General features: G+C 52.9%; 1 pseudogene; it reads right to left on the bottom strand.

Moving 5' to 3' along the window:
• The window catches only part of LOC148217915 (uncharacterized), a 51,041-nt pseudogene extending 33,846 nt beyond the window's left edge, over nt 1-17,195 (bottom strand).
• Nucleotides 17,196-17,197: the final 2 nt, after the last annotated feature.

Below are 17,197 nucleotides of genomic sequence, written 5' to 3'. Positions count from 1 at the left end.
CGCCCGGGGCCTAGTGCTCATCCTTGCCCCCCCGTTTTCCCAACATCATGCTATCCCATGGTAGGAGCTGGGATGGAGCCAGGGCAGGTCGGGCTGGGGCAAAGCTGGGCTCTTGGCTCAGCCTGGGCGCCCCCCATGTGCCCCCTCCTCAAATTCCCCTGTTTGTTTATTGGGGTCCTGGCACCTTTAGGGTTGGGGCGGTGCTGTGTTGTGTTTCAGGGTCCTCCCAAGGTCCCCCAGAGCGGCGTGACAAGGGGGGGACACGACAATTCCTGGAGGTCCCCATTCCCAATCCATGCCAGGGCCTGTTCTGCCCCCTCCCCAACCATGACTCCCCCTGTGAGGTCCCTCCAAGTCCTTCCCCAATAAACAGGACCAGGCAAACTGGGAAGCTTTATTGGGAATACTGGGAGCAGCCGTTCGGGGGCAGAGTGACACCGGGCTGGGGGTCCCCGGGGGGAGCACACACGTTCACCCGAGTCCCGCTGGCCCCCAGACAGGTGAGCTCCCAGCAGCACCAGTAGCACCAGTAGGGCCCCAGCTCCCCCGACACGCCCCATGCCCAGCGCCGGGCGGTGCCGCCAGCCCCAAAGCAGCCGCGCTGTGCCCTGGGGGGGTCCCCGCGGCCCCGCCCCACGCGGCACTGGGAGCACCAGTCCGGACCAGTTGGAAGCGTGGGCGGGCGGCACCAGAACCCACGGGAGTGAGTCCACCACAAGGCGTTTAGAACCCCCAAAATTGGTGGAAATCATCAGGATTCTCCCAAAAAGGAGGTCACATCTGCCCATAAACTAACCGGGAAATCCCCCAAAGCTGTTTATAACCCCCTAAAAGTGGCAGAAAGCAGCAGGATCTTCCCTAATATGGGCTCCCCAAGTCCTTCCCTGTGGGGCCCCACTCCAATGTCAGAGCCTGTTGGAATGTGTAAAATTAGAAGCCTCTCTGAGTCACTCAGAGAAAAGAATGGAGGGATTTTATTAAAGCCTTTAGAGAAATTAAAATATATTAAGCCACACAGACATGAAGTAGAAGGTTAAGTTTTAGTTTTAATTCAGTAGGAATATTATTTAATCACATAGATATGAAGAAGAAGTTTTAGTATTAAATAAGAATATATTTTAAGTGCCTTAAGAGTGTTTAAACCCCTAAAATCTATTTTAAAGTTCAGAAACTTAGCCCCGGACTGTACTAGGTTACAATGGAAGGATATGCCCAAAATGATGTATTCTGTGACCTCTTCATGAGCTGTGGAAACCAGGTGGGGCAGTGATCCTTGTCTCCATGGGAGATATCCTCTGCTAATGGGCCCTCTGTTAAAACCAGGTGGGGCACTGTTCTTTATCTTTTCCACAACCCATCCTTCCTCCAGGAAGATATCTTCTGTTAATGGGCCATTGAGTGCCACTGCATGACTGATAAAATTCCATCATCCCATTGGGAGATGCTCCAGACAGGGGGAGGAGCCAAGCCTTTCCTACCTAGATAAAATCTGAGATTTGGAACACCAAGGCAGCCTTTTTCCATTGAATTCCAGAGGAAAAACCAGACATTTCCATTTCATCACTGAACCTTTGGAGGAAAACTGCACCCTTCTAGAGGACCAGTGCTCAACTGAACAACATCTGTCATCCAGGAGGACTGCAGCCACCATTTAATGGGACTGCTACCAACACCCTGACTGACGGGGTGTCAGGTTGTATTCTGACTCGGTCAATGTTTTGGGTTTGTTCTTTGTAATGCTGTAGTTCCATTTTAATTTTTCCTCGTAAAGAACTGTAATTTCTATTCCCATATTTTTCCCTGAGAGCCCCTTAATTTCAAAATTAAAATAACTTTGAGGGAGGGGGTTTACATTCACCATTTTAAAGAGAGGTTCCTGCCTTTCTTAACAGACCCCTGTCTTTCAAACAAAGACAGGAGGTTTTTGGTTCTGAATCCTGGTGTTTGGGAGGTTCTTACAGACATGACATGCCCAGTCCTCCTGAATTCTGGAGATGAACTTGGGCAAGGAGTTTATGGAGCTCTCTTCCTGTTTTTTCCCCAAACCAGGATTTTTCATTCCCAAGGCGTGGGGGGATGGAGGACAGTGAAAAGCCCCATAGATCCCTCATGAGGAGGGGCTGCAAACCCAGCCCAGGGAGCTGCGAGGAGGAAAGACCCTCCCTGTTCCAAGAAGGTGGCCAGAGATCCAGACAGAGCTCAGAGCTGGTGGAGAAGCCTCCTGGAGGGGAGAAGCCCCACGAGTGCTTGGAATGTGGGAGGGGTTTCAGCTACAAGTGCAGGCTGATCCAGCATCAGATGATCCACACTGGGGAAAAGCCCTACGAGTGTGGGGAATGCAGCAAGAGCTTCAGCAACAGCTCCACCCTGATCCAGCACCAGGTGATCCACACAGGGGAACGGCCCTACACCTGCTTGGAATGTGGGAAGAGTTTTGGGTGGATGTCCTCCCTGAGATACCACCAGCGCATCCACAGTGGGGAGAAGCCCTACGAGTGTCCCAAGTGTGGGAAGAGGTTTCAGAGAAGCTCCAATCTCCTCCTACATGAGCGGATTCACACAGAGGAGAGGCCCTTCCGCTGCCCCGACTGTGGGAAGGGATTCAAGCAACATGGCAACCTCACTGCCCACCGGCGCATCCACACTGGGGAGAGGCCCTACGAGTGTCCTGAGTGTGGGAAGAGCTTCTCACAGAGCTCTAACTTGACCCGACACCAACGGAGTCACCACTAAGGGAAGCCCTGTGAGTGCCCCGAGTGTGGGAAGAGCTTCGTGCTCTGCTCCAGCTCCATCCCCCATGGGAGGATCGGTCTTGGATCATCCCCAGTGACCCCCGTTGGGCAGAGCCCTGGTGATCCGTGGTCCTGGTGACCCCACTGGGTGGGGGGAAGTTGTTGGAGAGATTTCTCTCTCTTTTCCTTCTTTTGTTATGATTTGATTGTTAATAAATTCCCTCGCTGTGCCCAGGCTGTGTCTGTGACACCCATTTTGCTGTTTGCTGTGTTCGCTCGTCCTATCTTAATCTGATCCTGGAGCTCCTGGTTAAACTTTCTCTTCCCTTGCAGCTGGAGAGGCAGGGTCAGTGGCTTTGGTGGGTGCCTGGCATCGGGCCAGCGTCACCCAGGCCATGGGCACCCCTGAGATCCCAGTGTGGGGATGCATTCCCCCACTCCTAGAGAAAGTGCTGACCCAAACTGAGGCTGGGATGAAACATGGTTATGACTGGAGCCCACTCTCTTGTGACCCTCTCAACAGAAATCCAAAAGGAGACCTTTGAGCTCTCCTGGGCCACCGTGGGCTGTGACCAGCAGTCTCCCTCTGAGGGGCCTCCCAGAGCCAGCAAACCCTCGGCTTTGCTGTGCCTGGAGGATCGCTGAAACACGACGTGTCCTGGGCCCATACCCTCACTGCTCAAGGCCCATCCTTTGGCCAGTGGGAGATGCAAAAACATCTGAAGGGAGGATTTCACTGAGCTCTGGGGGGAATTTTTCACAGGTACCTTGTTTGCACTGACTGTTCTGTCTGTGTGTGTGCCCCTGCACATATGCTATAGCAAATCTGGGAGAAATACAGCTTTCCTAGATGAGGAAGTAGTGTGGATATCTAAGTTAGGCCTGTAAGCAAGGTTTAGTTATAGTTATGAACTTACTTAAATGCTGTAATTGTTAAATGTTTTGCTAAGTTTTTAAATGTAAGTCATAAGCTAAGTGTTGTTCTTCCATTAAATTACTAAGTACAACATGGAAGTTATAGCTATAAGTTAGGTTAAATGCTGTTAAGTGTTAGTGCTTTGTTGAATTGTTAACGGTAAGTTATAAGCTAAGTCAGGTACTAGTTCATTGTTGTACCTCTGTTGGATTGCTGGGGCTAAGGTATAAGTTAAGTGACAAATTAAGGGAGAAGTTTAAGTGCTGCTTAGTGAATCTTGCCATCAAACTTGTTGTATTTTGTCGCTCAATATTAAATCTGACTTTTGTTCATGCCCTTGTCACCAATTTTTAAGCGATCTTAAATACTCTCATTGATGATGAGTGGATAAATGGATTTCAATGGATTTCAATCTCATTCATGACAGCACCACAATGTCCCGCATCACCGAGGGCCCTGACACACGCCCGTGTCACAAAGGGCCACCCCCGGCACCCAAGAGCAGAGGGACAGCCTGGAAGCGGCCCGGAGCAGCCCTGGCCTCGTGGCCTTGTAGCCCCTGGCGTGGCCAGAGCCCTGGGAGGCTTTGGCCACGGTGGGAGCCGGCAGCCCCAGCCCCGGCCTGCAGAGCCCTGGGGCTGCAGCCCGGGCTGGCCGGGGCAGGAGGAATTGGCCGGGCCGGACGTGCCAGGGCCTTGTGGGCAGTGGCTCCGTGTCCCGCGGGAGGCCGGGGACGAGGGGTGTCCCTCAGGGCTGTGCCCGGGCACCGGGGCTCGTCAGTGCCTCGCTCAGTGACACCCAGGGGCACCGAGCGCAGCCTCGGCGCCTTTGCAGGGCACGGGGAGCTGAGCGGGGCAGGGGCACCACGGAAACACCGAGTGCCTGCCCGGGGCAGAGCCGGGGCAAAGCCGGGCTGGAGAGCCGGGAGAGGCTGCTCAGAGCTGGCCCGGGCACTTGGGCACCTGGGAGACAGAGCCAGGCTCGGAGCTGACCCTGAGCCAAATACCTGAGAAATCACAGCCAGCTTTTCTAGGCACACTTCATTATTTTGTATTTTCTCAATGTGACTTTCTATCTTTTCCAATGTTCATTTTACTTTATTTTTTACCCTTTAGAAAGAATTCCATTGTATTTTGTTATGTGTGAGGACGGATGGGCTGGGAAATGTTGTGGGAGCTGTTTATTCAATATATTTTGAACTCTGAGATGTGACAAGTCCAGACTTTGACTCCAGCAGCAGTGTCTGGTTCCAGACTGCTCTGCTTTTCACAGTGACATCTCAGTTCATTCAAATCCAGCATTCAAGGCCCTTGAAACACGGAAAAGCTGGGAATGAGGTTAAAGACCTTGGAGGGTTTGCTCTGTCCGTACATTCCCCATCTCCCCTGGTGTCCGTTCAGCCTCTCCACTCCTGTCCTAGAGCACATTGCTGTATCCAGAGTGCAGTACGTGCTTTTATAGATAGATAGATACATGTGATTATTGTACACACGATTCTCTTGCAGTGAGTTACTGTGATGGTAATTCCATGATCCTCTGCTTTGTGCCCAAAGAATGGTTATTGTATCTAAACCCCGGCAGCCCGGGAGGGGATGTGTGCGGGGCCGGGGCGGGGAGAGGCTCCTTGTTCATTCCGCGGGCGTTTTGAAGCCTCGCTGCTCGGGTTTTCCGCGGCTCTCTCTGTGCACCGTGGGTTTCTGTTTGCCTGAGAAGCGGTTTTGCCCCAAGCAAACAAAGGATTTTTCCCCTTTTCTTGGCTCGGAGAGGCTGCAGGGGCAGCCTTGCCGTGCCTGGAGGCGAACTGAGCAGCTGCTGTGTCGCAGCCCGGGGGCTCCGCGCCGGCAGGAGCGGAGCGGCGCCGCTGCAGCCCAAAGCCGCTGCGAGCCGGGCCGAGCCGGGAGAGAAAACAGCCCGAGGCTTCAGCCCCGCTGCTTCGCCTGCCGGGACCGTGCCCGCGGAGCCCGGCTGGGGAGGAGTTCAAGGGCAGGCGAGCCCCGGGCTTTCATCTCCTTCGGGACAGCCCCTGGTTGGTTTTTCCCCTGGGGGAGAAGCGGCGCCACCTGTACAATGTGTTGTGAGCAGGGATTTCTCTGGCATTTTGGGTCATTTTCCCTGGTGAGTGTGGGGAAAGGTCTGATAATTTAATATCCAGAAGTCTGGGAGGTTTTTTTGCTTTGTAGGCTTATTGTTTGTTAATAAACTGTTGGAGTTTTTTCCTCTTTCATCTATTAATATTTATTTCCCATTGGTGGAAAGGGATTATTGGAACCCTGCAGAGAAGAGAGCACTCACTCCAGTGTGCTTTTTAAAATCGTCTCTCAAACTAAGATACCCATCCCTGTGGCCTCCTGTCCACTCACCCCAAGGGACTCCGGTGGCTCTCCCAGTCCATCACAGTCTCTCCCAGTGTCCTCACAGTCCCTCCCAGTGTCACCAGAGTCCTTCCCAATTCCTTTTAGTCCACAGACATTCCTTTCCCAGTCCACTCCCAGACCTCCAGCCTCTCTCCCACTGCCATCCCAGTGCCTCCCCAAATCTCTCCCCTCTATCCAAGTGCCCTCTCAAATCCTTTTCAGTCAAATCCCAAACCTCCAGTCTTTCTCCCATTGCCCCAATCCACTCCACTCCCTCCCAGTGTTTCCCTACTCTCTCCAATTTCATTCCCAGTCACTCTCAGTTCCACACCAGCCCTCTCCCATCTCTCCCAGTCCCCCCCCAGCTGATCCCAGTGTGTCCCCACTCTCTCCCAGTGTGTCCATCTCGCTGCTTCCCTCGAGCTCCCAGCTCCGCCTGCCTGCTCTGCTCCCTGATGGATTTCTACCCTGCCGACATCCAGCTGAGCTGGTTCCAGGGCCAGCAGGAGCTCTCGGGCCACGTGGTGGCCACCGACCTGGTCCCCAATGGGGACTGGATTTCTACCAGCTCCTGGTGCTGCTGGAAACTCCCCCCGGCACGGGGTCAGCTCCAGCTCCAGGTGGAGCACGTCAGCCTGGAGCACCCCCTGAGCCGGCACTGGGGCACGGCCCGGACCCCACAGTGTGGGGGGAGTGGGGGAGGCGCTGGGGGAGCTGGGAGAGGGATTGGGCTGTGCTGGGGTAACTGGGAGAGAGTTTGAGATAGCCTGATTTAAACTGGGAGAATGGATTGGGGGTCTAGAGTGGCTGAGGAGTTTGAAGGATGTTAGGAGGGTGGGATGGGGTTCCGGGGATCCTGGAGGGCACTGGGAGGGAGTCTGAGGGTGCTGGGTGTAACTGGGAGGGATTTGAGTGAACCTGGAGGAGCTGGAAAAAGATCAGGAATTGGAAAGCAGGGGTTGGAATGAGGTTGGTTGTGCTGGGAAGAGATCTGGAGTGGTCTGGATGAGTCCTGGTGGGGTTGTGAAGGGACTGGTAGAAGGTTTGGGGGTCCTGGGGCAGCGGGGAGCAAATGGGAGGGAGTTATGCCATTTTGAGAAGGACAGGAAGGGCTTTGGTGCATCCCAAGGAAGCTGGGAAGACAGGAGAATGTTTTAGGGAGCTCTAGGTGGGCTGGGGGAGATTGGGAGGATTCTTCGAGTGGCTTGAAATGTCCATGAGAGGTTTTGGTTGGTCCTGACCCCTGTGGTCCCCTAGAGATGTCGCCCGACGCTGCCCACAGTAAAGTGCTGATGGGGATGGGGGCTCTGTATTGGGCTTCGTCTTCGTGGCACTGGGGCTCAGCTACTAACTGTGCAAGGAGAGGGGGGGTCCCGGGGGTCGTGTTCCCCGTCCCCCAGTGTGTGTGCTCCTCCTAGGGACCGCCAGCCGGGGGTCACCACCTTTTCTCTGCCCACAGAGCTCCTGAGCCAGCAGTGTCTACAGCCCCTCCCCGTGGCCTCGGACCCAGCCAGGATCCCACGCTCAGTCCCCACGCTGATTTTGGGAGTGCAGTGCGTCCTCTCCAACCCTGCTGTTACTCTGTCCAAGCCAAGCTGCTCCCAGCGCTCCCAATAAAGCTTCCAAGTTATACCCAGTTCCATTGACTTGGGGGCGGGACTGGGGAGGGACTTGAGGGGACCCCGCGGGGGGATCGTGACTGGGCGGGGGGGGTGGGGTCCAGGTGGGGAACACTGGGTGCTGCGGGTCTGCCCGGCAACCGATGAGTCATCACAGCTGCACTCTCTGATTGGCTGAATCTTCTCCATCGCATTCTCTGATTGGCTGAGGAGAGGCCCGGGAGTTGAGAGAAGGAACAGGAGAGATCCCGCCCCGAGCACCGGCACGGGAACAACAGAGCCAGCCTGGGCACAGCGAGGGAATTTATTACCAACCAAATCACAGCAGCACAAGGAGAAGAGAGAGAAATCTCTCCAACACCTTTCCCCCACCCCACGGAGATCACCAGGACCACGGATCACCAGGGCTCTGCCCAACGGGGGTTACTGGGGATCATCCAACACCGATCCTCCCATGGGGGATGGAGCTGGAGCAGAGCACGAAGCTCTTCCCACGCTCGGGGCACTCACAGGGCTTCCCTTAGTGGTGCCTCCGCTGGTGTTGGGTCAAGTTAGAGCTCTGTGAGAAGCTCTTCCCACACTCAGGACACTCGTAGGGCCTCTCCCCAGTGTGGATGCGCCGGTGCCTGATGAGGTTGGAGTTATCCTTGAATCCCTTCCCGCAGTCGGGGCAGCGGAAGGGCCTCTCCTCTGTGTGAATTCGCTCATGTTTGAGGCAATCTGAGCTGGTGTGAAACCTCTTCCCACACTTGGGACACTCGTAGGGCCTCTCCCCAGTGTGGATGCGCTGGTGTTGTCTCAGGGCAGTGCTCCACCCAAAGCTCTCCCGACATTCCAAGCAGGTGTAGGGCCGTTCCCCAGTGTGGATCACTGTGCATCACCTGGTGATGCATCAGATAATAAATAGTCCTGAAGCTCTTCCTGCATTTCCCACACTCGTAGGGCTTTTCCCCAGTGTGGATCATCTGGTGTCGGATTAGCTCGGAGCTCCACTTGAAACCCTTCCCACATTCCAAGCACTTGTGGGGCTTCTCCCCTCCAGGAGGCTTCTCCACCAGCTCTGAGCTCTGCCTGGATCTCCGGCCGCCTTCCCGGCTCAGGGAGGGTCTTTCCTCCTCGCAGCTCCCCGGGCTGGGCTTGCAGCTCCTTCTCGAGAGGGACCTCTCAGGAGTTTCCTCGTCCTCCATCTGCCAATGCCTTGGGAATGAAAAATCCTGGTTTGGAGGAAAACACAAGAGAGCACCTTGGGCTGAGGGTTCCTCCTTCCAAAGTGCAACTCAGGAAGTCATTGGGCATCTTGTGTCTATAAGAACCTCCAAAACACAACGATTCAGCACAAAAATTATCCAAACATCAAGACACAGATCAAAATCTCCCCAAAAAGCAAGTTTCAGCCCAAATCCCTTACAAAATATAAAGATTCAGCCCCAGCAAAAAATCAAAGCACCAACATTTAGCCCAATAAAGCTCACAAACACCAAGATTCACCCCTGTGAAAATCATGGATCCCCCTCTTCAGTCACCTGCTGCCTGTGGCGGGAGCAAGGCTCCCGGGGCTGGGGCAGAGGCTGCAGATACAGGGAGGAGTGGAACATTGTGCTGCTTCCCATTTCTGCTCCTCCTCTGGTGTCCCTACTCTTCCTCACACTCCTCTTCCTCCCATTATTACTCTTTCTCCTGCACAATCCCACCTTCCCCTCCCATGTGCATCGTTTGATCCTTTTGTTTTTCAACCCTGCTTCTCCTTCCCTTCTCCTGCTGCCCCCAGGCCCAGCACCCACTGCCGGCTCCCTCTTCCCCCCAAACCCACAGCATCCCAGCGCAGGGGCAGCGATGGAGCTGGGGCAGCTCGGGCTGGGGCAGCGCTGGGCTCTCGGCCGCTCCCGCCCGCACTCGCTCCCCACTGCAGCCGCTGCCGCCACCACAGCGCGGGGGGGCCCGGCCTTGGCGCTCCCCCCCTCCCACCTCCCCAAATTCCCCTGCCGGGGGGCGCTGGGGCCAGGAGACAGACGAGTGACAGATCAGGGGGGCTGGGAAGAGTCGGCAGCCAGAGAGCACTGAAAATCTCAGCAGTGACTACAGTGGCATCTTCGGGGACTAAACATGGCAGGGCACCCATGGAGGGTAGAAAGGGAAAGCCAGGAAGGGCTCCTGGCCAAAGGGATGATGATCCCAAAATATCTCTGAAGGGTCCCTTCGGAACACGTTGAGGGAGTTTGCACATTCTCCCAGAGGTAATCAAGGACATGGACACCCAGGGAGGCATTAAGGAAAGTCGAGAAGGGATGGAAGGTGTCGGTGTGCTGGGAAGGGATTGGGTGAAGGGGAGTGTGCAGGAATATGGTTCAGGAAAGAGGCAGCAGGAAAAATCTATGTGGGGAAGAAAAAGGATGAAGGGAAAGAGGAGGAAGAAAAAAATACTAAGGATGGGGATGTTTTCCAGCAGGCTCTTAGCCTTAAGAGTTGCCAGCTGCTGCAGATCCTTTGTATCCCCAGTTGCCAGGACAGGCACACAAGGAGGTCAGGATTGCAGGGGGTTTCTCTGTGCTGGGCAGCGGCAGGAGCGGGCGCAGAGGGGCGGCACCGGGAGCACGGGCTGGGGGCCTGTGGGGAGCTGCGGGGCCGGGCCGGGGCTGTGGGGCAGCCGGGGCTCAGCGCCGGGCGCTGCCTGAGCCCAGCACCCCCCGGCAATTGCAGGCCCGGCAGTGGCCCCCGGCCCCCAGGAGGCTGCGGGACGCCCCGGCCGCTGCCCGGCCCCGTGGAGCTGCCGGCCCTGCCCGCCGGGGGGGCCGCGTTTGGACACTGCGGCAGGACAGGCACCGGCTCTGGGATACGGGCTGGCCACGGCAGCCACAGCACAAGGAGCAGCAGGACAAAGGAACAGCTGGGAAATGGGCATTGGACGGGCAAGCATCCAGATTAGCTTTTAAAGACTTCGTTTGGGTCAGTGCAGAAAGGAATGATTTAGCAGAAAGCTCAGCAGCTGTCAGAGGATGAGCACCCCCAGGCACTGAGGGGGCTGCAGGAGGGGCAGAAGAAGCCCCTGGAGCACTTGGTCACAAAGGCACAGCAGGGGAATGCAAGAAGGGATGAGGAAAAGGCCAAGGGGAAGGCAAAGGCCATGGCAGAGTTTCTACAGCCCCTGAGGGATGAACCCCAGGGCCCAAGGGGGCCCCAGCACCCAGGGGCTCTCACATCCTTACACCATCTTCAACCAGGTGCCCTCCTCACACTGACACCATTCAGGACTTGATGGCAAAGATGCTTTCTGGGGATGCCCACTCACACAGGATGGTAAACTGGATTTTGCCTTTGAGTGGGAACAAGAGGTAGAAGGGAAAATGGGAAAGACATGGACGGTCCTTCTGCAGGGATGCACGGAAGCACCAGCCTTATTGGGGCAAGCCTTGCAGAAAATATCACAAGAATTTACCCCACCCCAGGGATTGGGTTAATGCAGGATGTGGATGACTTGCTGCAATCAGGAGGACAAGAAGTGGTAGAAGAAGCCTCTGTGAAATGGCTGAATATTCAGGATAAAAAGCATCTTTGAGTATTTGAAATAAAAGAGGAAATGGTGGAGAAAAGGGTTAAATATTCGGGACATATTTTGACTGAGGGTTTGTGGTGTATTGACCCAGAGAGGGATCAGGGAATCTCAGAAGTAATCCAGGACTAAAAAGCAGGTGCAAGAATTCTGAGAATTAATAGGAAATTGCAGGACCTGGATTGAAGATTCTCTGCATATGCAACATGTTGCTGCATTTAGTAAGTGTTTTCTGAGTCAGTGTGTGCCCTTGGCTGAAGGCCAAGCATCCGGCCATTATAACCTCTGGCCAGAGCCAGGGCAGATATTCAATTATCTCCCTTGGAATTGATCTTTGCAATTCCTTACCCTGGGAATTCTCCACCTAGTGCGGGCTGGAGATAAGGGATGTATATTTCAAGCAGTCTGTGGCCAGAATCCTGTCTCTTGTGAAATCTCTGCCACAGGAAGCTGGGCTGGCACAGAGCCTGCCTTGGCACTTTGCTGTTCACAGCATCCACCCAGGACTCTGCCTCTCAATTACACTCACACACTGGGCTGCCTGCGATTCCATTGTTGGAAAGTCTACCAAATTTTAAAAGGTTTTTTTTACCTTTCATTTTACTAGTCAGGCTCGGTTTGCCTTTCTCTCAGGAAAGAAATTTTTAAAGGTTTTTTTTAAGGGATGTTGCACCACTCAACAGAGATGAGTTTAACATCTCAACAGACTGGGAATAGCCCAAAAGATTCCCACAAAGATAACAACATTCAACAAAACATCAACGAAACATCAGCAAACATCAGGGAACACCCACCCCAGACACTGCCCCGGCATAGATGGAGACACCTGGTCTGGAAAAGACTGAGAGGGAAATCCAGGAATGTGGATCTAATTAACCAAATACTAAGAACTACACAACCTGGGAGCAATAAACACTATTTCATAGGGTTCGGACAGTAAAAAGTTTAGGAAAAATCTAGTAAAATTCACATCTCATGGAATGATTTTCTCTGCACACCCGGGCTATGTGTGGATGAAATTATTTCTGTTGCTCATCCTGACCAGAATCAAGTAATGCCTTGACTCTCTAACACTAAAGACATTATTGAAGAGTTTTTGTTTTTCCTGCAGTTTCAGTGACAAGATTACACAATTAGAAAATTTTTTCATATTAATCCAACTTTTATTTTATCATTTAGATTTGGACCAGGGGTGTGACAAGCAATTTTTACTCCTAGGAGAAGAGGTAGAAAAGACTTGCTTGCACTGGAATATTTTTCTCTATATTTGTGGCTGACTCTTAATGATGGCAGAATTTCGGAATGGGTTTTTCGATGCTCACCTTTAAGTTGCATTTTGCAAACGTAGAAGAGTATTAATAGTAAGGCTTTAACACATAAATAGTTAATGCAAAATCGTTAAAAAAAAAAAAAAAAACAACAGATTGTGAGGGTGCAGGTGTGAATCACCTAAGGGCTGCTTTGGAACAAAGGCATCCCTTCCAGGCAGCCAGCAGAAGACCTTTAGAAATGCAAATTAACATTGCTCAGGAAAAGTGCAGACAATGCCCAAGGGCCTTCTTGCCAGGGGGAGGAATTTCCCTGAGTCCATCTGCCCCTCACCCCAAGCTCTGCCTGCTTGCACAGATGGAATTTGCACAACTAAAGGCAGAGCCCATAGTGAGGATATCTGACTGCAACAGAAATTGGTTAAGCTGCAAAGGGAAACAGCAAACGGAGAATATTGAGCAAATTTCATGAAAAAAAGTGTGGGGGGGATCATCCCTCTCCCCAAAGCAATGAGGTGTTTTTGCTAGTCCAGAGAAATGAGTTGGGAATCCAAACATTTTATCATTTCATAAGATAAAAGTGGTCAATTGATGCAGCCCTGGATGGAGGGAGCACCCAAAAATGGGAAAAAGATGAACGGCCACCAGAACAAATGCTACAACACCATGGACCAGCCCCTGGGATCCCTAACGAATTCATATCAGGACACAGAAAATCCATCCATAATTTGAGTGGCATAATTAGATTTAAAAGTGTCCTTGAAATAATAACCAAGGAGACAGCTCCAGCTCCTGACCTTCCTGACGACCAATCCACTGAAATGAGGAACGAGACATTTCACCATGGGATGGGATCAGATTATGTATTAACAGAAAGAGGCGGAGTTTGTGGAAAATTAAATCATTCAAATTGCTGTTTGCAAATAGATGATAACCGAAAAGTGGTGAAAGAGATAACAAAGGAAATAAGAAAGTAGCTCATGTACCGGTCCAAACAGGGAAAGGATGGGAATGGGACACGTTTTCGTGGTTCCCTGGTAGACCATGGCTTAAACGAATGCTGCTCCTCCTCTGACGTGCTGCAGCAACTCTCAGCTTTTTACCATGCACGACAACTTGTACGAAACAGGATGCAGGAAAAGAGATTGAGTCAATGGAAATTAAAAGTTTGTAAGCGCTATTCTTGAGAAAAGGAGGGATTGAAAGCAGTAAGATTAATATCATAGTAGGAGTGCATATTAACGAGGACATGCAGTAGGCAGATCGGGAAATCTGAACCTTCCAAAAACGTCAGCAAGAGGGAATGGGAGAGGGAGATGCAGACAGGAAAATGAGGATAAAAAGGAGGCGGCGCTTTAGAGACCGCATGGCAAATGCCGCATGGCCTCTCTCTTTGTTCACGAAGAAAGTCACTTTTACAGGACTCCTCGGTCTCCTTTGGGCACACAAACCTCTGGCCACGGAAATTTTCCCGCACAGCCCCGGACACAGGGCAGACACCTCTGTGCCACCCACAGCAACCGGGACGAGCCAGCGCTGCTCCGGCACCGGCTCCTGCCGAGGCCCCAGCGGGAAGGAGACCGCGGGCAGCCGCTCCCGCAGCGCCCTCAGCCCAACGCCAACACGGGCCGGCACCGGCACAACCAACCCGCCAGAGCCCCCTGCCGCCCCCTCGGTCCGCAGCGAGCCCCGAGCCCCCGCACAACCGAGCGCGGCTCCCACCTGCGCTGGGGCCGCCTCCGAGCTCCGCCGCCGCCTCCCCGGGCTCCGACCGCTGCCGCCGCTGCCGGGCCCGCACAGACGCTGCCACAATGGCGCCTTTGCTGCTCTGCCCAATCAGCGCGCGACAACCAGGAGTGACATTGGCACAATCAGCCAATGGCAGCGAGGGCCGGGCTCTGTACACGGCCCAGCCTCGGCCCGCGCTCTCAGGGCCCCCCGGGCTGTGCGAAGGCAAAGGCGGAGATCAGGAACAGCCCTGGAACGGGCCCGGGCCCGGGCCCGAGCCGCCATTGGCCTGGAAACACAAACAAAGTTCTCCGCAGCTCCCGGCACGCCTTTCACAGCCCTGCGTGTTTTCTGGCTCAGCGGGAAGTCCTGGAACCTCACTTCTCCTATCCCCTAATTAGGAGCATCATTGCTTGGCTTTGATTTCCCCCAAAAAGGGAAAACTGCCCCAAACCCCAGGGGATGAGTGTGGGAGGGGAGAGATTTCTGGCAGAAAACTCGAAAAACTCAGAGCAGTGTAATGAGAATAAATGAAGACCCATTAAACCAGCTTTCTGCCACCCCTCCCTCCTTCCAGCTGCACCTTCTACCCCGGCAGTGCAGGGTCGGACAAACGACGCTCACTTTATAAAAAATTTCATAGGTTTATTAAAGCTTAGCAAGAAATGCAACGGAAGACAGAAGAAAGAATAAAATCAGCGCTGGGAGCACTGGACTAAACCCCCACGTGCTCCCCTACAGAGTGGATGTTCTGCCTTTTATGCCCCTGGGCCCTCCCAAAGTCTTGTCGCTGAACTCCTTCTCTGCCGTCCATTGCTGGAGACTCCTTTCTTACATCTGCACTGGAGGTCAGGTGTAGGAACAAGCCGGCCCTCCCCAAATGCCCCGACTACCTGAGCCATGTCGTGACAACAATGCAAGGGGGAGGGGAAAGAGGACTATGGGAAGATATATTACAATAACATCATTATACATCCACAAAACTTATCTTAACATACACACACTGTTCATCCTTTAATTGTGAGAGCCAATCACCACATTGCTCATCTATAACAATGGGGACTGCGCCGGTCCCCATAAATCAGAGGGGGACGGAGCCAGCTCCAGTCCCCCCAAATCGGTGGGGACAGAAACAACCCCTGCCCCACCTGGGTATTTCATCAGCCTAATAGATATGTACAAAATGTTATACATATTCAAACATTTTAAAGTAGTTCCTCCCCCATCCCACCTTTTCCAAGCATGTACAGTTGTCTCAGTCCTGATCATTTGTTACTTTTCAATACATTCAACAGGTTTTGATTCCTTCATTGGTTAAATGTTAACATTACAACCACACTGGTATCACAACACAACATTCTCATTAAAAGATATCTAGTCTTTAACAAAACTTCTTTTTCAAAAGTCAACCTTATGTAACACATAGTATTCACTCTAACAATTACTAAACCAACACTGTAATATATTTATCACAGCAGCCTGGAGTTCAGAGCCAGGCTTGGGCTACGGAGTGTGACTGGAGCTGCCATTGGGCTTAGGTCCAAGAACAACGGTGTTGGCCTTAGGGCAGGAATTGGGGCTGAGTTTGGGAGTTCAGGCTAAAGCTGGCATTGGAGTGTGGGCTTATCAAGGATTGAGAGAGATGGGGACTACTGATTTGTAATTAGAATTCGAATTTTACTGCGAGCTACATATGCTTATATATCATTTTCAGGAAGGTAATTTTTTCTACATTCATTGGTTAAATATCACAAAGACAAACTTTACATTTCTACTTACATTAAACTTTATATTTCCTTTACATTTCAAACTTCACATTTCTACTTAGTTAAATCTTCTTTTCTGTCAGCCAGATTTGATCCCATCTTCTTGTAATCTTCAAAGCTCTGTTTGTTCTTGCCAAGGCATCTTGGTTATCAAACTGCATATGCTAATTAATTTACAGTGCTATCAGTCTCAGTTACCACAGCTTAAAACAATGCATTAAGCTTCATTATTAAGCTTACATATTTCTATTGTCTTGCTTAACATATTTTCCTGAGGCCTTTCTCTACACAGCTTGCATTGTTTCTTGTCCTTGCATCTTCAGCATTCTTGCATTTCTCCATCCTGAGATTTGCTGTCACACAGCTTTCTGAGAGTTTTATACCTTTTCTATTCCCCACAACCAGCACCCCCTGAACCCCCATTTTCAGGCACCAGAACCCCTTTGAGCCCTGACTTCCAGGAAGGAAACTCCCCCTTAACACGCATTCCCCAGAAGGGGAACCCCCTGAACCCCCATTTCTGGGCACGGGGAATCCCTTGCACTTCCATTTCTGGGCAAACCCCCTTCCTGGGCACAGAGATTCTCCTGAATGTTCATTTCGGGCCACCGAGATCCCCCTGTACCCCCTTCCCGAATCCTGAAAACCCCTGCACCCCCTTATCTGGAACCTGGAATGCCCTGAAGCCCCATTCCCGTGCACGGACACCCCCCTGAACCTCCATTTCTGGGCACTGGGACACCCCTGAACCTCCATTTTCAGGCATCGGGACCCCTTGAACCCCAGAACCGGGAAGGGAAACCCCCTGCACCCCATTTCCTTGACCCTGGGATCCCCTGAACCCCCATTACTGAGCATGAGGACACCCCCTGCACCCCCTTATTCGATGCTGGGACCCCCTCCTGAACCCCCGTCACGTGTACTGGGACCCCCTGCACCCCCTTCTCGGGCATCCCGCCCTTCCCAGACCCCAGACCCGTCCTTTTCCTTCACCTTTGTACCCCTGGATCTCTCAAATTTCCGTGTCCCTCCAGTTGTCCTCTCCCGGTGCTTTCTTAATGGGGATCCCAGGGGTCCCAAGTGGTTCTCCGAGGGCTCCAAGGAGGTCGCAGCGGGGATCTAGAGGGATCCAGAGGAATTCTCTGGAATTCCCTCGTCCCGTCCCCGCACCGCGCTCACTCGGTCTCTTTCGCTTCCGCGTCTCAACCTGAGAGACCGGGATCTACCCGGCGACCGGTGACGTCACAGAGCGATATGGCTGCCATTG

Source organism: Sturnus vulgaris, unplaced genomic scaffold (assembly GCF_052056855.1).
Source record: "Sturnus vulgaris isolate bStuVul1 unplaced genomic scaffold, bStuVul1.hap1 Scaffold_198, whole genome shotgun sequence".
NCBI lineage: Eukaryota > Metazoa > Chordata > Aves > Passeriformes > Sturnidae > Sturnus > Sturnus vulgaris.
Note: the sequence above shows the minus strand (reverse complement) of the source record. Positions and strands in the feature narration are given on the sequence as shown.